We start from the raw sequence: 26,009 nt of genomic DNA on the forward strand, positions 1-26,009 counted from the left end.
ACCAGATTTTCTTGGATAGACAACCCCACCAATGTGTCCTAGAGCTCTGCTTCCCCAGAGACCCACCCTACTAGGGAAAGAGAGGCAGACTGGGAGTATGTATTGACCAGTCAATGCCCATGTTCAGTGGGGAAGCAATTACAGAAGCCAGACTTTCCACCTTCTGCAACCCACAATGACCTTGGTTCCATACTCCCAGAGGGATAGAGAATGGAAAAGCTATCAGGGGAGGGGATGGGATATAGAGATCTGGTGGTGGGAACTGTGTGGAGTTGTACCCCTCCTATCCTACGGTTTTGTTAATGTCTCCTTTTTTAAATAAATTTTTTAAAAAGAATATATATGGACTCATATTCAATAATTCAGACTGTATCACCAGGATCTCTGAAGAGGTCTCATGATCAGAGAACTCAATGTTTCAGTGTACAGGCGCTTAACTGAATGAAAAATCAGTAGAGAAGCTTTTAGCCTTCTGAACTGCTTTTTGTTCCATTTCAAAAGGTTAGCCTAGCTTTTCAACATTTATATATTTCACATGGAATTAGAAGCTCTTAGCAGGTCTGACAAGCTTTCAGCTGGGGCTTCATTTTTACATATTATATTTTCTCAAGACATTTTATATACTAGGGCATTAACTTATTGAACATAACAAAACTGCTAACTGAGGCTTCCAAAACCAACAGTTCCTTCCGGAGGCAGGGATACAGAGCAGCAACAGCTGTGTTTCTCTCCTCTCCTCATCCAGGTCAACTAGGAATACTAAAGGAGATCACCTGGGACTGCAACAAGACAGGACTAGACCGACTTTGGGAACCCACCAAATCACCAGTGAGTGCAAAAACGTGTAGCTCTTGGACAGAGAGGAGCCTGAGGAGAGATTCCTGGGGCTAAAGCCCATTTCTACTCACCAAGTGAAGTAAATGTTGGTTCTTCGAAAGAGTAAACAAAATTGAAAAGAGAGTTAACATACGAAGCCAAACAAATTGTTGAGCAATCATGGACCCAAAGCTTGGAATAGTGGAGAGGAAGTGTTAGGGAGGTACTCACTGCAAACTCTAGTGTACTTCTGCTTTCAGGTATATATTTTGCAGTAGTTTATGGATACGTGTGAACATAAGCTCTCTCTCACAGAAACTGGTGTATATCTAGGTTTTGGGACTTTGTTAGAAAGTGAACCACCTGAGATGAAATTAGAGTGTACTATAAAAGGAAAGGTCTCACCCGAGTAATGAAGCTGAAGGGTTGTCATTCCACACGTGAAGTCTCTGGACACAGTCTGAGCTAAAGCATGTTGAGGTGGCAATAACTGCGTTGGTTAGGTTGTGATCGGCAGATGCAATATTATTTGGTATGGATTGGGAGAGGCATACGAGAAAGTGGGTCCTATCCAAGGGTTCTAGGACTGGGGGAAGTAGGGGCACTATAGTGGAGATGTGAGGTTCCTGCTGTCTTAGGGTTCAAAAAGACAATCGATAGTTAATGTTATCATCACATTATTTGGTAATTGGGTTAACTTTGAAAAGTCCTTTTGTTAGGGTTTCTGTACAGTATCCAGTATCTTGTATATAGCTGTGCTATTGGATGCTTCTAATCTACTTGGTCTAGGCTTTTGAGAGAGTCCACATATCAAATACACAGCCTATATATTAAAAAGATTTAGTTTGTGTTTTGAAAAACTGAGACATACAATTGATTTTCCCCCTCTCATATTAATTAACTACTGATTTATATGTCTACATTTTGCTAGGAGTGTACATAAACACCATTCCCACCACCAAAAGACTGACCCATCCCTCCCACCCACTCCCACCCCCCACTGGCCCAGGAAGCTACATGTCTACCCCTCACCACAGGGTTTTTATTTTGGGCATAGATTCAGATTTCAAGATGTGGGACAGGAATGAAGTGTGCCACTTCTTTGCCGCGGGGCCCAAGTTAAGAATGAGTTCTGAGGTGATGTTAGCATATCTCTGATGAACATAGATGATAAAGTATTGAACAAAATTCTAGCCAAATTCTCCTGTATTCCTGGATACAGGAGTATATCAAAAAGATGTTCATCATGACCAAGTGGGATTTATCCCAGGAATGCAAGGTTGGTTTAATATATGTAAATCAATCAATGTGATCCACCACATCAATAAAAACAAGACTAAAAACCACATGGTTATATCAGAGAAAGCCCTTGACAAAATACAACATCCCTTTATGATCAAAATGCTATAAAAATGGGAATAGATAGAAAATTTCTCAAAATAGTGGAGTCTATATATAGCAAACCTATAGCCAATATCACACTCAATGGTGAAAAACTGGAAGCATTTCCCCTCAAATCAGGTACTCGATAGGGCTGCCCATTATCACCATTATTATTCAACATAGTGTTGGAAGTTCTTGCCATAGCAAACAGGCAGGAGCAAGGAATTAAAGGCATACAGATTGGAAGAGAAGAAGTCAAACTCTCCTTATTTGCTGATGACATGATAATATGCATAGAAAAACCTAAAGAATCCAGCAAGAAGCTTTTGGAAATCATCAGGCAATACAGTAAGGTATCAGGCTACAAAATTAACATACAAATTCAGTGGCATTCCTTTATGCAACCACTAAGATAGAAGATGAAACCCTGAAATCAATTCCTTTGACTATAGCAACAAAAACAAAATACCTAGGAGTAAACCTAACCAAAGAAATGAAAGACTTGTATACTGAAAATTATGAGTCACTGCTCAAGGAAATAGAAAAAGACACAAAGAAGTGGAAAGATATTCCATGTTCATGGGTTGGGAGAATTAACATCATCAAAATGAATATACTACCCAGAGCCATCTACAAATTTAATGCTATCCCCATCAAGATCCCAAACACAATTTTAGGAGACTAGAACAAATACTACAAATATTTATCTGGAACCAGAAAAGACCTAGAATTGCCAAAGCAATCTTGAAAAGAAAAGAACAGAACTGGAAGTATCACACTCCAAGATCTCAAATTGTATTATATGGCTGTTGTCATCAAAACTGCTTGGTACTGGAACATGAATAGACACACTGACCAGTGGAGTAGAACTGAAAGCCCAGAAGTAAGGCCCCACTGAACCTTTATACTTCACCAAACACCAAAGTAAATTCCAAGTGAATTAAGGACATGGATGTTAGAACACAAACTATCAGATATTTAGAGGAAAATATTGGCAGAACTCATTCCCACATAAACTTTAAAGACATCTTCAATGAAACGAATCCAATTACAAAGAAGACTAAGGCAAGTATAAACGTATGGGACTAGATCAAATTAAAAGCTTCTGCACAACGAAAGAAACCAATACCCAAACAAAGACACCCCTCACAGAATGGGAGAAGATCTTTACATGGCATACATCAGACAAGAGGCTAATAACCAAAATTTATAAAGGGTTTGTGAAACTGAATATCAAGAAAATAAATGACCTCATCGAAAAATGGGGAGAGAACATGGACAGAATATTCAGAATATTCACCACAGAAAAGATCCAAAAGGCTGAGAAATACATGAAAAAATGCTCCAAGTCTTTGATTGTCAGAGTAATGCAAATAAAGACAACAAGATACCACTTCACTCCTGTGAGAATTTCATACATCAGAAAAGGTAACAGTGCAAATGCTGGAGAGGTTGTGGGGTCAAAGGAACAACCCTCCTACATTGCTGGTGGGAATGTAAATTGGTCCAACCTCTGTGGAGAGCAGTCTGGAGAACTCTCAGAAGGGTAGATGTGGGCCTACCCTATGATCCTGCAATTCCTCTCCTGGGGATATTTCCTAAGAAACCAAACACACCCATCCAAAAAGATTTGTGTATACCTATTCATAGCAGCACGATTTTTAATAGCCAAAACCTGGAAGCAACCCAGATGTCCAACAACAGATGATTGGCTGAGCAAGTCTGTCCTAAAAAATCATGTTGGCATCATGGTAGCATGTCCTGACTTCCCAGGACAGACTACCTCACCAATGTACCCTGGAACCCCAGCTCTCCAGACCTCTGCCCCACTAGAGAAAAATACAAACAGGCTGGAAGTATAGATTGACCTGCCATGTCCATCAGAGAAGCAACTATAAAAGCCAGACCTCCCACCTTCTGCACCCTGGGTCCATGCTCCCAGAGAGATAAAGAATGAGGAAGCTTTCAAGGGAAGGAGTGGGATACAGAACTCTGGTAGTGGGAATTCTGTGAAATTGTACCCCTCTTATCCTATGGTCTTGTTGATATTTTCTTATATTATAATAAATTTTTAAAAAGTAAAACCTCAACCACATGCTACTTACAAAATTTTTTTTTATTTAAAGTCACAATTTACAAGGAAAAGAATGGGAATAATAATCATAATAATAATAATAATAATAATAATATGTGAATACTGTGGGGATGGGTTACCACTAGAATTTAAGATACCATTAACATCTAAAAATCACTTGATATAATTTACCATAATAACAAGCCACAAAAAAAAGCCTCTTTCCTTTCTGCAGCTGATATGCCATCCAAACTCAGAAAGATTCAGAAACTTTGGAGCCACGTAAGCCACGGCCACATCAGCAAGCACTGGATGCACCCATGAAGCCGTGGTAATAATGCTGGTGACATGCATCACCTCAGGATCAACTTCAATAAATATAACCCGGTTACTTTGGGAAAGTCGGTATGCGACATTACCACTTAAAGAGGAATCAGAGTTTCTGCCCAACTGTCAACCTGGACTTAAGTCAGTGAGCACACATGAGTAAATGCTGCCAAGAACAAAACTGGAGCTGCCCCTATCATTGATGTACTGCAGTTGGACTACTACTAAGTTATGGGGAAGGGAAATCTCCTGAAGCAGCCTGTTATTGTGAAAGCCAAATTCTTCAGTAGAAAAGCTGAGGAGAAGATTAAAGGTGTTGGAGTAGCCTGTGTCCTGATTGCTTGAAACCACACAGGAAGGTTCATTAAATGCTATAAATGTTAGGGAGCCGGGCGGTAGCACAGCGGGTTAAGCACAGGTGGCGCAAAGTGCAAAGACCGGCACAGGTATCCCGGTTCAAGCCCCCGGCTCCCCACCTGCAGGGGAGTCGCTTCACAAGCTCACAAGTGGTGAAGCAGGTCTGCAGGTGTCTATCTTTCTCTCCCACTCTCTGTCTTCCCCTCCTCTCCATTTCTCTCTGTCCTACCCAACAACGATGACATCAATAACTACAACAATAAAAAAACAACAACGGCAACAAAAGAGAATAAATAAATATTTTTTTAAATGCTATAAATGTTAAAAAAAAAAAAACAACTAAAACTACACATTCAGCTCAAAAACACTGAGAAGGCATTTGAGAAAATTTAACACCTATTTTGATAAAAATTATTCTCAGGCAATTAGAAATTGAAGGATACTTTTTCAATTGGACAAAGAATAGAATTGCACTTTGTTTTATACTTAATCTCCACCAAGGTAAAAATACATCTTCCTCAATATGAACTGGGACCATATGTAGTTTGACCAATTTTTTTTTTACCTCGTCTATCACAAATCATCATGTCACATTCTGCTCTCCAGGCATGCATTTTTAAAAATTTTTTTGCTTTATTTTATGTCTTGCTCTTTAGATTTCATACTTTCTATTTTTTCCACCTCACCCACACCATGATTTCTCATTGAATTGTTGGGGGTTGCATGGAAGAATCATCTTCTTGCCTTTCCCAGCTGTTGGAGGACACCTTCTTTCACTGGCTCATGATTTTTTCATGCCTGTTCAGAGGGTTTCACTCAACCCCTGCATCAGCCTCAGCTCCTTTACTCCTGTCCTTCTACTCTCTTATAAACATCTTTGAGATTACAGAGAATCTGCCTGACATTTCAGAATAACTTCATCTCAAGACCTTAAACTTCATCATGCATTTGGAGTCCATTTTGTCACATATAGTAACATAAAAAAATAATGGTGGTTAAGATGTGGATATCCTAGGGCTAGGGATGTAAAGATGTTATGCAGCACATGACTTACATTTATATTTGGGTTTGAGACTAACCATGCATCTCCCCCCCAAAATAGCATGTTTTAGAGAACCCAATTCTATTGACCACTATGTTAAAATATATGTTTTTAATAAAGTAAATAAATATTTATATTTTCTAAACTTTCTAGTTACTTTTAAGTGTTCTACATAAAGAGTAACCTCACTAAAGAAAAGTCAATATAAAACTACCTCTGTCAATCACAAAGGACAAGAATATCATCTACATAGTGGATAATATTTAACTAACTTTCCAAGATTGCTAGCCTAATATGACAATCCATTGTTTATAAGGACTGGTGAGAAACCCAGACATATCTATAACAACTAACATGGGTACTACTCTTGCTACATTTTTCTGTCTGCTAAATTGTGTCCTATACTACTTACCTTACTTGAAACCTCAGAAGAGGTAACTAGTTTAAGTAAAAGTGGCAATAAATAAATACTGGACAGGCAAGAGAAACTTATTACCATAATGCCCATAAAAATTATTTTACAATGTTCTTTTCAATAATAAATTGAATGGTATATTCAGGGAAATAAGAAAATATGGTACTTATTCAAGAAAAAAAAATCAGTTGGATAGGAATTATGACAGAGGAAAATCCATTGATAATTCCACTAAACACAGACAAAAAATCGTAAGAACAAAAGCTCAGAAACAGATGGATTCATTAGTGGATTCTAAAAAAACTTCTGAAGATAAACTGATTGCTCTTCATATTAAAAAACTTTGCAAAAATTGAAAGAAAATTATACATATATATATAGTTTGATAAGACAGAGAAACTGAGAGAAAAGGAGGAGCTAGAGAGGGAGAGACTCCTTCAGCACTATCTTACCATTTGTGAAGCTTCCCATCTGGAATTTGGTCATTCCAAATGGTAACAAGTGCACTCAACTGAACCTTGCCCCATTTTCAAATATATTTAATGAAAAAGACATAACCCTGACCCCCCCAGAAGAGACAAAAGTCATCTACCTACCTACCAACCTACCAATATCCTCAAAAAAAAAAAAAAAAAAAAAAAGACAAACCAAATCTCAGAAAATATTCAGATAATCATGCATCATGACCTCAAAAGGAATTCATACTAGGAATGCCAAGGACAATTTAGCATATGAAAAACTCTTAATGTAATACACCACACAGCATGTTTGCAGTAAATTAGCTGTACACTGTGATAGGGTGTGCAAGGTTGGGGAGAGAATAAATCAGGTTAAAGGAGGAGTCAATGTATTAAGGTTTACTCAAGTTAAGACATGGAGTAGACAGGTCTTGGAGGGAGATATAAAACTACCAGCACCGGAACTGTGGAGACAGCATGGTTGGTGGTTATGCAACAGCCTTTCAAGCCTGAGGCTCTGAAGTCCCAGGTTCGATCCCCAGCACCACCATAAGCCAGAGCTGAGCAGTGTTCTAGTCTCTTTTACTTTCCGGTATCTTTCCCTCTGTATCTACTCTTTCTCATTAAAATTAAATAAATAAAAATATTTTAAAAAAACTACCAGCACCATGGGGAACCAGTTAGGAATAGACAGCAAGGGTAGTAAAGTAGAAGTCAAGGAATCTTTGGAATAAGCAGAGAGAAATGTGGAGAAAACACTTCAGCAGTCATCCCATCCTCATCGCACCACACACCACCTTGTAGTGGGTGAACTATTTGTAAACACAAGCCAGAAAGAGAGAGAACCAGCATGATTGGAACATTTAGTATAAAGCACTGAAGTTTTGCAGTTTGCCAATTCATCTTTAAGCATCACTTTGTGATTCACATAAGTGAAGGTTGGTATGACTACAAAGAGTCATGACACTACACAGAGATTCTTGGGAAATGTAGCCCTTAGGATTCCCGGGTCAGTCAGTCAGGCAGAAAAAAAAGCAGAAAGAAGTAAAGAAAAAGAGTAATAATCACTAATTTGTGCCATAGCCATATTTAGGGAAGATAGAAACCATGTGGTCACATCAGCAGATGATGTAAAATACTTGATAAGGTTCAAAACCCACTTATGATTTTTTAAATCAATAAACTTGGACTAGAAGAAGTACAGCTCAACATAATAAAGGTCATATAACAGATCTAAAGCTAACATCAGACTCAGGTAAAACTCTGAAATCCACCCCCCCCCCAGATCAGCAAAACACAAAAATGTTCACTCTACTACCATTCAACATAGTTTTGTAAGGCTAACCAGAATAAGCTAACAATTTTATATGAAACATAAAAGCTGAGGGGCCAGGTGGTGGTACACATGGCTGAGCACATGTTACAATGCACAAGGACCTGGATTCGAGCCACAAGTCCCCACCTGCAGGGGGAAAGCTTCACAGGTGGTGAAGCAGTGCTGCAGGTGTCTCTCTGTCTCCCCCTCCCTTTCAATTTCTGGCTGTTTCTATCCAATAAATAAATAAAAAGATAAAAAATGTAAAAGCTAAAAAAATAACAGTATTCATTAGCAGATGAGATGTTACTAAATGTAGAAATCCCTAAGACTACATGTAATAAGACTACTAGAAACTGTAAGTGTATGCAGGAAGTGTCATGGAATTCAACGTACATAAATCTGTTACATTTCTATTCTGTAGCAATAGAAGAAACAGAAACAAAAACAAACAAACCACAATCCTAGTTACAGAAGCACCAAAACAATCCCATCAGAAAAGATAAAATACCAAAGGGGACCAGGTAGTGGTGTACATGGTTAAGCACACGTTACAATGCTCAAGGACCCAGGTTCAAGCCCCAAGTCCTTACCTACAGGGGGAAAGCTTTGCAAGCAGTGCTGGGGGTGTTTCTCTTTCTCCCTATCTCCCCCTTTCTTCTCAATTTCTATCTCTATTGAGTGAATTAATAAAATATATTTTAGGGAGTCAGGCGGTAGCGCAGCGGGTTAAGCACACGTGGGTTAAGCACACGTGGCGCAAAGCGCTAGGACTGGCTTAAGGATCCCAGTTCAAGCCCCGGCTCCCCACCTGCAGGGGAGTCGCTTCACAAGCGGTAAAGCAGGTCTGCAGGTGTCTATGTTTCTCTCTCCCTTTCTTCCCCTCTTCTCACCATTTCTCTGACCTATCCAACAACGACGACATCAATAGCAACAACAACAATAAAACAACAAGGGCAACAAAAGGGAAAATAAATAAATATATAAAAATATATATTTTTAAAGGAAAGACATAAAATACCAGGGATTTAACAAAGGAGTCTGCATATCCATTAAAAACTCTTTTAAGACATTATTTTTAAATGAGAGAAAAAAGAGACTGTGGCACTTTTCTTCCTTTTATAATAATTTCCTTCCAAGAGATATTTATGAAATAAATGTAATCCTTATCAAAGTTCCAAGACAATTTTCAAGGCAATTGCCTAAAGTATCCAATCACAGAAGATCACAAGTAGCCAAAGTACTCCTGAGGAAAAAAAGAAAAACAATGGAGGTATTATGCTCCCCAGGTTTAGTTAATACTAAAAGTCATAGTCATAAAAACATCATGGTGTGGAATAAAAGTGGACACTCATACCAATGGAAAAGAATAGAGAGCTCAGAAATAAGTGCACACACACACACACACACACACACAAACACGCACGGATGCACACCTAATATATGTCAGAAGGGTCAAATGGGGTGCAAACCTCTTCAATACTTAGTGCTGGGAAAACTGAACAACTTAGTGTATAAAAAAAATTAGATCAACACAGCACAATACAGTAAAATTAATGCAAAATGTATCAGGTACCTGGATATTAGGCCCAATACTATCAAAATACATAAAAGGAAAAACAGGTGAAACACTATGGTATGTTAACATCAAGAACATATTTGGAGACTCGATCCCAAGGGTAAGTGTGTGTGCAAGAGGTGGGGCAGGGGGAGTCTAAGATAATGTATTGACTGATAGCTATGTCAAGCTATAGAAGCTTCTACCCGGAAATGACTAAGTAGACACCCTATAACCATGTAAAGATGTTTTTCATTCACTGATGGTGCACATGTTCACTGTGTGAGGATAGCCTGACCAGTCAGCCAGACCTCCGGGTTGGCAGGTTGCCTCCTTTGTGTGATTTTGTATAAATATATCCTGCTTCAAGCCAGAGGGGGCTGCATCTGCCATGCTGCTTCTTAACCTAGGGAGCTGTCGCTGCTGCAGCCCTGGGAGCTGACCAGGGCTGCTGACCTAAGAGCAGCTGCCAGGATAGAGAGCTGCTGCTAACTGGAACTGAGCAGAGGGAAGCTTTGTTGAGCTGGCTCCCTGCCAGAATAAAGCTGTGCCTGCTTTGCCATAGGTGTCTCCCTGTATCACCTTTCAGCTCCCTCCACCACTACATCCCTGCTCAAAATTAAAGGAACAGGCTGTTCTCTTCACATGATAAATGGAGGGGGGAGATAGCACCAGAATAAATAGGACTGCTCAAATTAAGAGCAGCTTTATCGGGGGTCGGGCGGTAGCACATTGGGTTAAGCGCAAGTGGCGACAAAGTGCAAGGACCGGTGGAAGTATCTTTCTCTCCCTCTCTGTCTTCCCTTCCTCTTTCCATTTCTCTCTGTCCTATCCAACAATGAATGACATCATCATCAACAACAACAATAACAACAAGGCTACAACAATAAGGGCAACAAAAAAGGGGGGAAAATGGCCTCCAGGAGCAGCAGATTCATGGTGCAGGCACTGAGCCCCAGCAATAATGCTGGAACAACAACAACAACAACAACAAAAAAGCAGCTTTATCATAGTTGTAATATGTAGATGAAATGTCAGTTGTATGTATGTTGGCTGAATTCATATGTGGTTGTCAAAATGGAGGAACCGGATGCAGCATGGACTTACTTCTATAGAGCTGCTTAAAACTGAACTTCAAGAACAATTCAGCACATCCACTAGATTTTCAAGCCTCATTTTCTCTTATACACTTAAGAATTTCTAAGATTAGTATGACATATAACCAGTCACCATTAAACTTTCATACACACACACACACACACACACACACACACACACACACACACACATGTCTGGACTTAAAGGGAAGCACTTGTCTTGCATATGTGAGGCCCTGGGTTCAATCTCCAGAACAAGATAGAAGCCATAAAGATAACTACATGGGTGGTAGACCAGTACTTTGCTCAAAAATATATAACAAGAAAAAAAAAAAAAAGAGAAGTGAACGCAATATTTAGAACAAAGTTGTGCATATGACACTGGTGGACACTAAGCCATAATGAATCTGTAATAACCAATACCGCACGGTACAGTGAAAAGATGGGCATAGGTGTCATTGAGAAGAGCAGGAAAAGTCCTAAAATAAATCCTCATGAGTATGGTCAAATAATCTTTTGTAATTAAAGGCAGGAAAAACAACTTTTTTCTTTTAATATTTATTTATGAGAAAGACAGGAGGAGAGAGAGAAAGAACCAGATTATCACTTTGTTACATGTGCACCAGGGATTGAACTCAGGACCTCACGCTTGAGAGTCCAACACTTTATCCACTGTACCACCTAACAGACCATGCAAGAAAAAACTCTTTTTTAAAAAACTTTGATAGGACAGAGGGAAATCAAAAAGGAGGGTGATAGAGGGAGAGATAGAGACAAACCTGAAGCACTGCTTCACCACTTGTGAAGCCTCCTCCCTGCAGGTGGAACCAGGGACTTGACACCAGATGCTTATGGGTGGCAGCATGTGCATTTACCCAGCTGTGCTGCCTAGTGGCCCTGACAAAAATATTTTTATGAAATTGAAATAGAGCCAACATGGCAGACATCTCTGGGTTTGCTTAACCCTCACCCTTTAGAACCCTATTTTCACTTGGCTTTAAAAAATGCTTTATTAATTTTTTTAAAAGACATTGTACAGTGTGAGAGCGGAGGTATCCCACCTAACATTACTCCACTCCCCACCCCCAGAATCCTTTCTGCACCTTTTTAAAGGTTTTCCATTCTCTTCTGCATACAGTCACACAGGTCAGGCAAGTCCATTCCACACCCCTATGTAAATTACTTATCATTTTCAGATGTGGAGGCTGGGGATTGACAAATGTCCATTTTCAAGCCTGTAGTTTCTTTAAGTTCTTACAAATGCCCATTTCTTTGGGGGGTGACCAGGCAGCTTCCTCTTATGTAAATCATCTATTATTTTTCAGGTGTCTAGGTGGCCTTGAAAGCACTAGTCCCCAGACGGACAGACTGCAGGTTGAGCAAGAGTCAAGGGTCTCAATTCTTGCTCACAATACTCAGTTACAAAATGATGCTGGAACAACTGGACACCCAGAGGCAAAAGAAAAAAAAAAAAAAGGAATTCAGGCACAGATCTTAGCTTCTTTACAAGTTAACTTAAAATAGATAATTGACTTAAATGTAAAGCCTAAAGCTATAAAACTCCTCAACAATAACAATAGGAGAAAGCCTAGATGATTTTGTAATAGTAAGAACTTTTAAAATCAAATGGGGTAGAGATGCTCTATACAAGAAACAACTGATAAGCGAGACTTTATTACAATCAAAACTTTGGCTCAGAAAGAGACAGTATCAAAAGAATGAGAAGAAAAACCACAGCCTGGAAACATGTATCCTCTAAAGACACACATAATACAGAGCTGCTATATGAATTATGCAAGAAACTAACTCTCAGAATAATAATAAATAGAAAGCTAACATCCTGATTAAAACATGGACCTGGGCTGGGTGATGGCTCACCTGGCTAATTGCATTCGTTACCATGCACAAGGACCCAGGTTGAAGCCTCAGCTCCCCACCTGCAGGGGAAACACTTCAAGAGCAGTGAAGTAGGTCTGCAGGTTATCTCTTTTCTTCTCTCCCTCTCTATTGGCCGCCTTCTCTCAATTTCTCTCTGTCCTTTACAATTAAAAAATAAGGGAAAAAATAAAAGGAAATAATAGCTGCCAGGAGCGTGGATTTGTAGTGCTGGTACTAAATCCCAGTGATAATACTGGCAGTAGGAAAAAAACAAACAAAAAAAAAGGACCAAATATCCTAACAGAGATCTCATGTAAGAACACAGGCAGATGAAAATAAGCACACAAAAAGATGCTCTGTACTATCTATAGGTTAACAGAAAAATGCAATCCACTAGTGAGATACCAATATGTACATACTTTAATGGCCAGTACTTGGAACTCTGATAATATCGAAGAATTCTACACTGCTGTGGGGAATGTAAAATGAGACAGCTTCTTTAAAAGACAGTCAGGTGGTTTCTTGTAAAACTAAGCATGCTCTTGACATATCATTCAACAATTATTCTACTTGATATTTATCTAAAGAAGTGAACATTTATATTCATGAAGAAAGGTGCCTACATGTTACTATATGATGACTGAAACTTATAAGTAACTAGGAGTTTCTTCAGCAGGTAAATTAATAAACTATGGTAAACCTAGACAATGGAATGTTATTTAGCACTGAAAAGACTCCACATAGTATGTCTTACTGCAACTATATAACATTCTAGAAAAGAGAAAGCTCTGGAGACAGCAAAAAGATCATTGAATGTCAGGATTGTTTAGGAGGGACATAGTATTCTTAGCTTAGTGAAAATGTTCTATGATGCTGCAATACAGGATCTGTGTCATACTTGTTTGTACACACACAGTGTACTGAACCCTGTGAGGAAACCCTGTGATAAACTATGACTTTTGGGTGATCCTAAGGTTTAAGTATAGATCCACCACCGGTCTGACAAATGAAATGTACTATTCTGGGACTGGCAAGATAATTACCTGGGAGGACATTGCTCAGGTTGCCACTGGGGAAAACTTCAGTGCTGTATTCCCTTTTTTCTCTCTATCTCTCAGTTTCTGACCCTATCAGTATAAGTCAATGACAATGACAACAACAGTGTCATTCTGCTGATTGATACTGATAATGTAGTATGCTACGTAGGGACATGACGTATAGAAGAAATGTTGTGGTACCCTCCTTTTGGTTTTATTGTAAAATTGGAGATGCTTTAAATTTGGGTCTCAAAAAGTATTCATCTCAAGAAGGTAAACTATTCAAGCATTTGTAAATCAAACAGTTCTTCAATGTGATACCAAAATATAATTTTAAAAAACCCAACAAATCAGATTATTACACCAGAACAGAACTTTTTTATTTTTTAATTTATTTTACTTTGAGAGAGATTCAGAAACACACAGAGAGAGAAACGCCAGAGTACTGCTGGTTTATGGTGGTGCAGAGGATTGAACCTAGGATTTAGGAGCCTCAGGCATGAGAGTCTGTTTGCATAACCATATGCTATCTCCCTTACCCCAGAACTTTTTTTCTCACTGAAGATTTTTTTTTTTAAGTATCTTATTTATTTGTTTATGAGAGATACAGAAAGAGACCAGAGCACTGCTCACTTCTGATTTATCATAGTGCTTGGGATAGAGCCTGGGAACTTAGGCATGAAGGCTTTATACAGAACAATTCTCCTAAATCCACAGCCCACAAAAAGATTGTGTGTGTGTGTGTGTGTGTGTGTGTGTGTGTGTAAGATAAAGCAGATGATAAAAGTATTTGCAAGTAATCTTTGATGAAAGAAACATATGTTAGACGAAGAACTTAGAAAACTCAATAATAAATAACCTAATTTCCTCATTAGGTGACTATCAGAACACTTTACCATAGAAGAGAAACAGATGCAAATAAGTGTACTTAAAAAAAAACTCAATCTCACTACTCACTAAGGAAGAGAAAATTAAAATATAATTTTACGTTTAATTTAATTACATTTACATTTTTACAAAAAGGGAAAAAATAATTCCTGACAAAGTCAAATGCTAAGAAATAGTGGAACCACTATACTTCATTATTTCTGTTTCTTTCTATTCAAATAAATAATTAAAAATAAGTGCCAAAAATTAAGCACTTTAAAAAAGGAAACAACACTGACTCATACACAGTGAATACGTCTCAAAATTATTTTATCAAATGTAAGAAGACAGGGTCAGAAGTTTACATGTAGGGAGTCAGGTGGTAGCACAGTGGGTTAAGTGCACGTGGTGCAAAGCACAAGGACCTGCAGAAGGATCCCAGTTCGAGCCCCTGGCTCCCCACCTGTAGGGGAATCGCTTCACAAGAGGTAAAACAGGTCTGCAGGTGTCTATCTTTCTCTCCCTCTCTCTGTCTTCCCCTCCTCTCTCCATTTCTCTCTGACCTATATAAATAACAATAACATCAAAAACAACAACAATAACTACAACAATAAAACAAGAGCAACAAAAGGGAATAAATAAATATAAAAAAAGAAGTTTACATGTTACTTACTGCATTTATATATAAAGTTCTGGGGGGAAAAATATAGGGGCAAACAACTGTCCAAGGAGTAAAAAAAATTGAAGTTAATTTATTTTTATTGTGGTTTTAACAATCTGGGTCAACTTTTTCAGATATATAGAGTCAGAGGAAGAGATGAAAAGACATCACAGCACAGAAGTTCCCTCCAGTACAGGTGGGATGGGGAAGCAGGCACACTATTCAGGTGAGCTATCTTGCCAAGCCTGAATACATATTATTTAAGGAATTTTTTAAAAAGCGTAAGGACAAGTGCATGGGTCCCGATTCAAGCCCCCGGCTCCCCACCTACGGGGTCGGGTCACTTCACAAGCCATAAAGCAGGTCCACAGGTGTCTGTCTTTCACTCCCCTTCTCTATCTTCCCCTCCTCTCTTGATTTCTCTTTTTGTCCTATCCAACAACAACAACAGCAATGGCAACAATAACAATGGCAACAAAATGGGAAAAATGACCTTCAGGAGTAGTGGATTTGTAGTGCAGGCACCAAGCCCCAGTGATAACCCTGGTGGGGGAAAAAAAAAAAAAAAACAGCTGATACTCTATGAAATGGCTTAAGTAATCATGTATTCCCAGAGTGTTTATAGACAGATACACATGATAAATCAGGAGAGAAGAGATTTCTATCTAGATATTGAATATACTGGTGATGAGAGATCAGTACAAAGCATACAAAGCACTGGGTCCTTAAAAATTCAAGTAAATTTTTAAGTGTTAATTTTAAGCATGTGTTGAGTTGCTCTAAATAAGCTTATATCTACGATTATTACTGCTGCTATAGTATTATATTTTCTATATTACATCCAATGCAATAGCATACAATGGTTATTCTTATAAAAAAGAATGTGCCAATAAAAAAGAGACCAATGTTAATAAAAGATGGACAGTTATCATAAAGAAGAACCAAAGAATATTTATATGGGAATCAAACATTTATATTTACAAAGTGTATGGGTTGCTTTTTAATATTTATTTATTTATTTATCCTTACATGGGTCTTTGTGCTTTGCGCCACGTGTGCTTAACCCCCGTGCTACTGCCCGACTCCCCTTTATAGTTATTTTTAAGCTACAACTGCAATGTGATCATGTCTTAACAGCTAAAGTGATCTAAGGGTACATAGTAAAACTGTGATACTTCAGCACGAAACTCTATGTTCAATTCCTTTTGTATAGTTTCCAGAGATAGGTCTATGACAAAATAATTATGGCACCAAATTGATACTTAAAGCCCAAATGTATGCAGTCTGTTTCCATTGTAGCTGTCCTATCAAAGTGCCAGTGTGTTCCATGTTTAAGTTTATCCACCATGTCCATAATCTAGTCTGCTCATGTCTATCATACTGGTCCTCAGACCAAATCCTATTTCACCATCTCCAGTATAATTGGATAAAGCCTAAATACCACGTCTCAATATTTAAGGACCTTCTATAGGTGCTACAATAATTAATGAAAAATTGAACTGGGAATTAAATTACCAAACTGAGCTGTTATTTATACAGTATTATCCTAATTAAGTCTCTTACCTGAAGAATGAGGTGTAAGCATATCAAATGAACACTCTAGTTTCCCATAAATTACACAAGTTTATCTTTCAAATCTTAATCTTTGTTTTAAGTGTTCTGAGTTTTTGTCCAGTAAAACTACATGCCAGTACACAGATAAGTATTCTGCAAGTACTACACCTGACAAAGCATCTGGCTTTGTCATTGCTTGCCCATGCAACCTTAATACTGGTCTTTATATCCTTGATGATTTTTCTTAGCCAGAATAGCTTTCTACTCATTACCAAAGCACAGGATCTTACTTGCCTTAAAACTGAAATTTTTCCATTAAATCTTGACTGTTTTAAAATATTTTACATTTTAAAGCAACTATAAACAGAAAAACTGAATGAAGTTACAAAGATTCCCAATATATTCCTGACCCATACTGCATAAAATAACCATTAAACAACCAATATGAGCATGGCACCTTGTTAAAACTAGGTAGACTACATTGCCATGTCTACAGTTTACATTAGCATTCCTTCCTGGTGTTGGATACTTTATACTGACTATAACCATCAGTTTAATTTCACACATACTGGCTTCACTGTCGTAATGGTCCTCTATGCTCTGCCTATGTATCTTTCCTCATCCCTGTTTGCATAGAATCAGAAAGATTAAATAGAAAAAGAGCAGGGCTGGGTGGTGGTGCACCTGGATGTGTGCACATGTTACAGTGTGTAAGGAAGGACCTGGGTTCGAGCTCCCAGTGCCCACCTGCAAGGGAAAGTTTTGCAAGTGGTGAAGCAGTGTTTGGGTCTTTCTCTCTCTCTCTCTATCTCCCCTTTCCCTCTTGATTTCTGGCTATCTCTACCCAATAAATAAAGACAATAGAGGAGAGGAGAGGGGAGGGGCGGGGAGGGGAGGGAAGAAAGGTAGGGGAGGGGAGGGGAGGGAGAGAGGAGGGGAAGGGAGAAGGGGAGGGGAGGGAGAGAGGAGGGGAGGGAAGGAGGGGAGGGGAGGGAAAGGAAGGGAAGAGAAGAAAAGAGGAGAGAAGAGAAGAGGAGAGAAGAGGAGCAATAATCTTTGAAAATCTGGAGTAATTATAACTTCCAACTTGGCACTATGCTAAAACATGCAGTACACTGGGAAGAAAGATCAAAGTTCCAAATAATGATGAAATTATACTCACCATGATATATGCGTTCTCTCTACCATATATCTAATAAATAATTTGAGGGTAATATGACATTTAGTACAATTTATCCTGTTGGGTTGTCAGAAAAATCATGTCATATTCTTTTATGTTTTCTGTGCAAAAATACATCATAGCTCTTCCAACAAAATAATTTAGAATCAGATAAGTCTTAGAAAGTTAAGACTACAGGGAGTCGGGCTGTAGTGCAGCGGGTTAAGCGCAGGTGGTGCAAAGCACAAGGACCGGCATAAGGATCCCGGTTCGAACCCTGGCTCCCCACTTGCAGGGGAGTCGCTTCACAGGCGGTGAAGCAGGTCTGCAGGTGTCTATCTTTCTCTCCTCCTCTCTCCATTTCTCTCTGTCCTATCCAACAATGACAACAACAATAATAACTACAACAATAAAACAACAAGGGCAACAAAAGGGAATAAATAAATAAAATAAATATTTTTTAAAAAAAGAAAATTAAGGCTACAATAGTTTTAGCTGGGGTTCTGTGCCAGTACAATTCTACTGCTCCTGACCAAGTTTGTTTTTTGGTTTTTGTTTTTGTTTTAGATAGAAGAGGAAAGTTAGAGAAAGATAAGTAGAGATGCAATAGCATGGCATCATTTGTAAAACTTCGCCCATGCAGATGTTCCCTATAGTGGCTGAGGCTCTAGCCTGGGTTTTGGAGCAATAATAATAGCTGCATTCTTCCAGGTGAGCTATTTCCTATAGATGGTAGGTAGGTAGGTAGGTAGGTAGGTAGGTAGGTAGGCAGGCAGGCAGGCAGGCAGGCAGGCAGGCAGGCAGGCAGGAGACAGACAGACAGCTTTGGAATATTTGAATCCAGAAGAATCAGACATTTGGACTTGGAGACACATTTATTTTTAAACATCATTTTGCTTAACTGAGGTTCCCATCCAAACTACATAACTGGATACTTTTTAAAAATATTTTTATTACCTTTATTTACTGCATAGAGACAGCCAGAAATCAGGAGGAATGGAGAGACAGAGAGGGAGAGAGACAGAGAGACACAGAGCCATGCTTCACCACTCATGAATCTTTCTCCCTGCAGGTGAGGACCAGGGGCTTGAACACGCTCTTTGAACACTGTGACAGGTATGCTTAACCAGGTGCACCACCACTCGGCCCCCATAATGTGATCATTTTTTAAGTTTACCTTTAAAGAGTTTAAAAATATATGCATATGCACATATTTACAAATGTATATTTGTAAAAAGATTCACTACATATAGATAATAACCAAATTATCTCCAATGCCTCTGTCTCGACATAAATTCAGATTCACAGAGAAATTCTTTCTGAAAGTATAGTCCAAATAAAGAGGTAAATAGATTAATTGATATTCATTCACAATAATTTACATGAGCTGAAAATACTTATCTCTTGATAAGGATGGCTAGAGGCCATCTGTACTACCATATGCAAATAAATGCTTGAAACTTAAATTAAAACACTATCTTAAAATGCAATGCAGTGGAAAATGAGAAAATCATTTAGCATAATTTTCAAATGTTCACATATATGTGTATGTCAAATTATAATAAATTCTATTATAGTAATGTAGTCTCTATTTATATAAATATGATGCCCTCTATGTAAAAGTAATTATATGCAGTTACTGTGATTAAAATATGCCTTCTGAATTGTTGACAGGTTTTACCTGTTTATAAAAAGTCACAATTTTTTTAAAATTTCTTTCTGGCATATACTAATAATCTCAATGCAACCACTTAATGCCAGTGTCCAAAAACACTGTTAATTAACAAAAATAGAAAAAATTGTTGTTCATTACAAGGCTTAAATAAAATATTTCAAACTAAATCCATACATAACTATTTTACAATGATGTTATTCCACATTTTGTTGTAGTTGTATGTTCATTTCACACTCTAAAGGAATATTATAGTATCATTTCAATTTATTATAGGAATAATTTTACATTTTATAATAACCATAAATGGTATTTTATACATTACAAAGTTCTGGTACACAGCACAAACTTGTTTCATATGCAATTACAATAATATAATAACAGAACTAAAGAAGTCACTTGACTTCTTGAGTCCTAAGTAGACCATGTTATTTCCCTGCGCTAGAACAAAGTTGAGGACCTGGAGCACCATGGCTAATGAAGGTGTCAGTAGGTCAGGGCTATGGTATGTAAACACCTATTCTGGGGAGATAAGAACTGCACACATATAATAATTGTCCTAAGAATCCTCATTTACACTTTAAGGAATCAAATCTTTTTAGCAACATATATATTTCAGTATTTTATTATAGTGAGACATAAATAAAAACCTATACCTATACCTATACCTATATCTATACCTATATAGAGAGAACTGTTCATCTCTGGCTTATGTAGGGCAGAGGATTTAATTAGAATCCTCAGAGTCTCAGGCATGAAAGTCTTCTGTATAATTATGCTATCTGCCTAGCCCATCATTAAGTGATTTTAGAAGAAAAAAAATAAGAAGGCATTTCTCAAAAATTATTACAATAGTTAATTTTAGTTAAGTTATATCAGAAAAACAATAATCCAAGTATATATTATTGAATATGATTACAGCATTTAAGACATGCCTACAGGAGGGAAAGCCTCACAGTGTTTTCTCATATCACATAATAGATCCAAAATTACATGTGTATTTATATTCTTATCTACATTATTTCATCAGCATTAAATAGCTGATTTTAAGGGAAATTTTGCTGCTCTTTTTTATTTAATACATTAAAAACATTTTCATTGAGATATTTTTGGTTTACAACACTGTAATCGTTTTGGAAAACAGATTTACATTTATTCAAATGTAGTACTGGAACTTATTACTTTGTTGTAACTAATAAGTCTGTAGAAAATTACTTATACATTTAATATTTTAAATCTTATTTATTTTGACTGTGTATATGTATGTGAGAGGGAGAAAGACCAGGAGGGAGACGGCAGCACTGATCTGGGGAGAAATGTCTGCCTCTACCAAAAAAGAAAAAAACAAAAAGGGGAAATAATAATCACATAAAACTACCAGGAGCAGCAGATTAGCCACGAAGGCTCCTACCCCTAGTGATAACGTGAGTGGCAAAATTCCCAGGCTTTGTTCCTAGAAACTGCCACATCCTGCAAAAACAGAATATTTTCATCTATTTGTATTTCTAGATAAATTATTTTGCAAACACACAAATACTTTTCTTTGGGTTCCACCAGTCACAATCTATATTCCAATACCCTAGCTGCAAGGGAAGCTGGGAAACTAAGTAAAAATATAGCCTTTGTAAGTAGCAACAATCGGGACTACTAATCTTTGACAAAGGTGCCTAGATTATTTAATGGGGAAAGCAGAGGCTCTTTAAAAAAAAATCGTGTTGGAAAAATTGGGTTGAAACATAAAGAATGAAACTGAACCACCATATTCCACCAAACACAAAAGTAAACTTTAGGTAGATCAAGGACTTAGATGTTAGATCAGGAACTGTCAAATAATTAGAGGAAAATATTGACAGAACTCTTTTCCATCTAAATTTTAAAGGCACCTTCAATGATACGAATCCAATTACAAAGAAGACTAAAACAAAAATAAACCAGTGGTACCACACCAAATTAAAAAGCTTCTGCACAGCAAAAGAAATCACCACCCGAACAAAGAGACCTCCCAAAGAAGGGGAGATCTTTACATATCATACATCAGGCAAGAAACTAATAACCAAAATATAAAAAGAGCTCACCAAACTCAGCAACAAGAAAACAAATGACCCCATCCAAAATGGGGAGAGGACATGAATAGAATATTCACCACAGAAGATGTGAAAGGCTGAAAAACATATGAAAAAATGCTCCAAGCCTTTGTCAGAAAAATGCAAATAAAGACAACAATGAGTTATCACTTCACTCCTGTGACAATGTCATACATCAGAAAAGGTAACAGCAACAAATGCTGGAGAAGTTGTGGGGAGGAAGAAACCTTCCTGCACTGATGGTGGGAATGTCAACTGGCCCAATCCCTACAGAGAACAGTCTGGAGAACTCACAGGATAGAAGTGAACCTACCCTATAACCCTGCAGTTTCTCTCCTGGGGATATCCCAACAAACCAAATGCAACCATCTAAAAATAGTTGTGTGTTCCTATGTGCATAGCATCACAACTTGAAATAGCCAAAACCTGGAAGCTCCCAGGTGTCCAACAACAGATGAGTGGCTGAGTAAATGTTGTATATATACAAATGAAGTACTACTCAGCTATTAAAAATGGTGGATTAACCTTGTTCACTTCATCTTGGATGAATCTTGAATGAAACATTTTAAGTAATATCAGTCAGAAAGATAATAAAGAAGGGATAATTTCACTTATAGACAGAAGTTGAAAAACAAGATCAAAAGGGAAAACACAAAGCAGAACTTGGACTGGAGTTGGGTTCAGATCCTGGAACATGATGGCAGAGGGGGACCTAGTGTGGGTTGGATTGTTATGTAGAAAACTGAGAAAAGTTACACGTGTACAAACTATTGTATGGTACTGTTGACTATAAACCATTAATCCTCCAATAAATAAATAAAAGAAGGAGGAGAGGAAAAAGGAGAGGAGGAGGAGGAGGAGGAATAAGAAGGAGAAGTAGAAGAAGTTGACAAAGTAGAAGTAGAGGTAGAAGAAGTAGAAGTAGAAGAAGTAGAAGAAGAAGAAGAAGTAGAAGAAGAAGAAGAAGGAGAAGGAGAAGGAGAAGGAGAAGGAGAAGGAGAAGGAGAAGGAGAAGAAGAAGAAGAAGAAGAAGAGGAAGAGGAAGAGGAAGAGGAAGAAGAAGAAGTAGAGGAAGAGGAAGAGGAAGAAGGATTAGGAGTAGGATGAGGAGGAGGAGAAGGAGGGAAAAAAAAGAAACAAACTGTCAGGGGAGAAGGATCAAGAGATAGCAGTCGGAGGGATGATTTCTAAATCTCCCACATCACTAGACTTTTCCAATATGCACTACATTATTCAGAATTCATCTACTGTTCTTTTTTTTCTCTTTCTTACTTGCACACACATACACCTACCTATATATATCCTTTTTCTGCACTTATTTGCCTGTGTAAGAGAAGCTATGTATTATGATATGCTGAGATATGATATATACCTCTCTCCAGTATGTTTGCATTGTATATTAAATCTTGGCTTGATTTCTACCTAAATGATATCAAAACTATTGATGGTATCTGCAAACATGTGCCACAGGTTTGTACCTAGTTGAAACTTCCAATACTTTAGTAAAAGAGAAAAACAAAAACAGCAAATTGGCTGGATTTATTCATTCACAAATTGAAAGGGCCAGTTGGTGGTGCACCTGATAAAGTGCATGCATTACAATGCTTAAAGACCTGGGTTCAAGCCCCGGGTCCACACCTGCAAAGGAGAAGCTTCACAAGCTCCTCTCCTGTATCCCTTCACTCTCAATTTCTCTGTTTCTATCCAAAACAAATATAGAAAAGAGTTTGTTTAAAAAAAAATTAAGGAACTGAGGAAAGTGTATACATTCTTAGCATTACTAACTGCTTCTGTTCAAAACTCAAGACTCATTACCAACTAGCGTTGTTTGAAACTCAGATATTTTAAAAATAAATTGTTTACTTTGTGCAATTAAAATTAGCTATGTTCATTTTCTCATCCTCAGTAGTTTCTGAATGGTAAGGTTAAAGATCATTGTGTGTGTGTGTGTGTGTGTGTGTGTGTGTGTATTTAATGCATAAACTACTAACCTAAATGCAAACATCTTCTAAAGAACTAACATTCAACACACAAATGTTTAGCTACCACAGCCCAGGTAGTATCAACTGAAATTCTACAGTGAAATGCAGTGCACCACAGCTAGTAGAATGCACAAGTCCTTATCCCCACCTGCAAGGAGAGGGGATGGTGTTCAGGAATGGTAGTATAGTGTCACTGGTTATCTCTCCCCACCCTTCTCTCTCCCCTTTCCCCTCCCACTTCCCTTCCCCTCCCCCCTGTCCCCTCTCCCTGTTGTCTACAACTCTATGGGAAAAATAGGGATCCTGGGCATGGGTAAATAGCATAATGGTTATGCAAAGAGACTCTCATGCTCCCAAGTCCCAGGTTCAATCCCCTGCACCACCATAATCAAGAGCTGAGCAGTGTTCTGTTAAAAAAAGAAAAAAAGAAAGAAAGAAAGAAAGAAAGAAAGAAAGAAAGAAAGAAAGAAAGAAAGGAAGGAAGGAAGAAAGAAAGAAAGGGAAGTAAGGGGTCCACAGGGTACAGTGGAGTTATTGTGCAGGCACTGGTACAAATAATAATAAACAAAGTAAGATCAATAGATTTTCAAATGACTTACCAGTATCTTATAATTACAACCTCATTAAATCATTCGTAAATAAATTTGAGACACTATCATAAATGATCAATAGCTTTCATAAAGCACTAGAAAATGACTGCAACGCTTTTCTCAAATGCACAGCTTATGGATTTTATTATGTCAACACTGCCTGTATATGGTCTAATAACTTTCTCAAAATTAATATACTCTAAGGATGCGACAAAAACAGAATTAATATTTATCAACATTGAAACCAAGGAAAAGGAAAAGTAGGAATCAGATTGTGATGATTCCATTTATACAAAATAACGACGAGGCCAAACACTGTACATTTTCTCTGTGTATTTTGACATGTAGTGACCTTTAAAATTATACTTCCATATTTCCTTATAAGTTTGTGAGTTTTTCTCAAAGAGGGTGCTATTTAACTTTAGGAAACTATGTGTTTACATATAACAAGCTTTTTTTCTTTCTTTATTGGGGGGGGGGGGAATGTAATGGTTTATAGTCCACAGTAAAAATACAGTAGTTGGTACATGTGTAACATTTCTCAGTTTTCTTCATAAAACTCTAACCCTCCACCCTCCACCACCTAGATCTTCCTCCACCATCATGTTCCAGGACCTGAACACTCATCCTCCCACTGGTGCTTCAGAGTCCTTTACTTGGGTGCATGGACCTTCCTTATGACCAAGTAATCCCTCTCCTAGGGATATGTCCTAAGAACTCAGATCACACCCATCCAAAAAGATATGTGTACACCTATGTTCACAGCAGCACAATCCATAATAGCCAAAACCTGGAAAAAAAACCAGGTGCTCAACAACTGATGAATGGCTGAGAAAGCTGTGGTATATTTACACAACAGAGTACTACTCAACTATTAAGAATCATGAACTCACCTTCTCTGACCCATCTTGGATGAAGCTAGAAATAATTATGTTAAGTGGGCAAAGTCAGAAAGACAAGATGAGTATGAGGTGATCCCACTCATAAACAGAAGTTGAGAAGGAAGAACAGAAAGTGAAACACAAAGCAGAATTTGACTGAGTTTAGGGTATTGTACCAAAGTAAAAGACTTGGAGGAGAGGGTGAGGGTAGATTTTCAGCTTCACTATAGGGGGCTGGAGGTAGGGACACAGAACTTTGGTGGTGGGAATGATGTTAATAGACACTCCTATTAACTTATAGTCTTATAAATCACTAATATAATCAATATGAGAAGGAAAATAGACTGAATATCTCCAAGTTTTTGGTGCATAGACCTCAGTTCTGAATATATATATATATATATATATATATATACACACACACACACACACACACACACACATATATATATATATATATTCCTTCAATCTAGGCACCTAAAGTTTCAAATTGGTAACCTGATTGAATTTCAACAGTGGCCTTAAATCATTAATATATTTCTAATAAATATGTTAATAAATATATTTCTAATAAACTTTTCTTTGAAATATTAAATCACCTATAATCTTAAACCAGGAAGACAAAAAGCAACTGGTTATGTCACAGCCATATATATATATATATATATATATATATATATATGGCACTAAATTACATAAACCATAAATCTTGTATGATATAGTAAATCCTAGTCATGAGATTTTTTTTAAGTCAACAAAATTTCCAAATAACTTGGTTATAATAACAACTATCTATTGCCTT

The 26,009-nt window shown here is 37.7% G+C and overlaps 1 protein-coding gene and 1 pseudogene across 3 annotated transcripts in view; one reads left to right on the forward strand and one right to left on the reverse strand.

Moving 5' to 3' along the window:
* NOL4 (nucleolar protein 4) overlaps positions 1–26,009 on the reverse strand; it is a 383,971-nt gene that overhangs the window by 315,508 nt on the left and 42,454 nt on the right. The window lies entirely within an intron of this gene.
* Positions 4,514–4,945, forward strand: LOC103111632 (large ribosomal subunit protein uL15-like; annotated as a pseudogene).

Source organism: Erinaceus europaeus, chromosome 15 (assembly GCF_950295315.1).
Source record: "Erinaceus europaeus chromosome 15, mEriEur2.1, whole genome shotgun sequence".
NCBI classification, from domain to species: Eukaryota; Metazoa; Chordata; class Mammalia; order Eulipotyphla; family Erinaceidae; genus Erinaceus; species Erinaceus europaeus.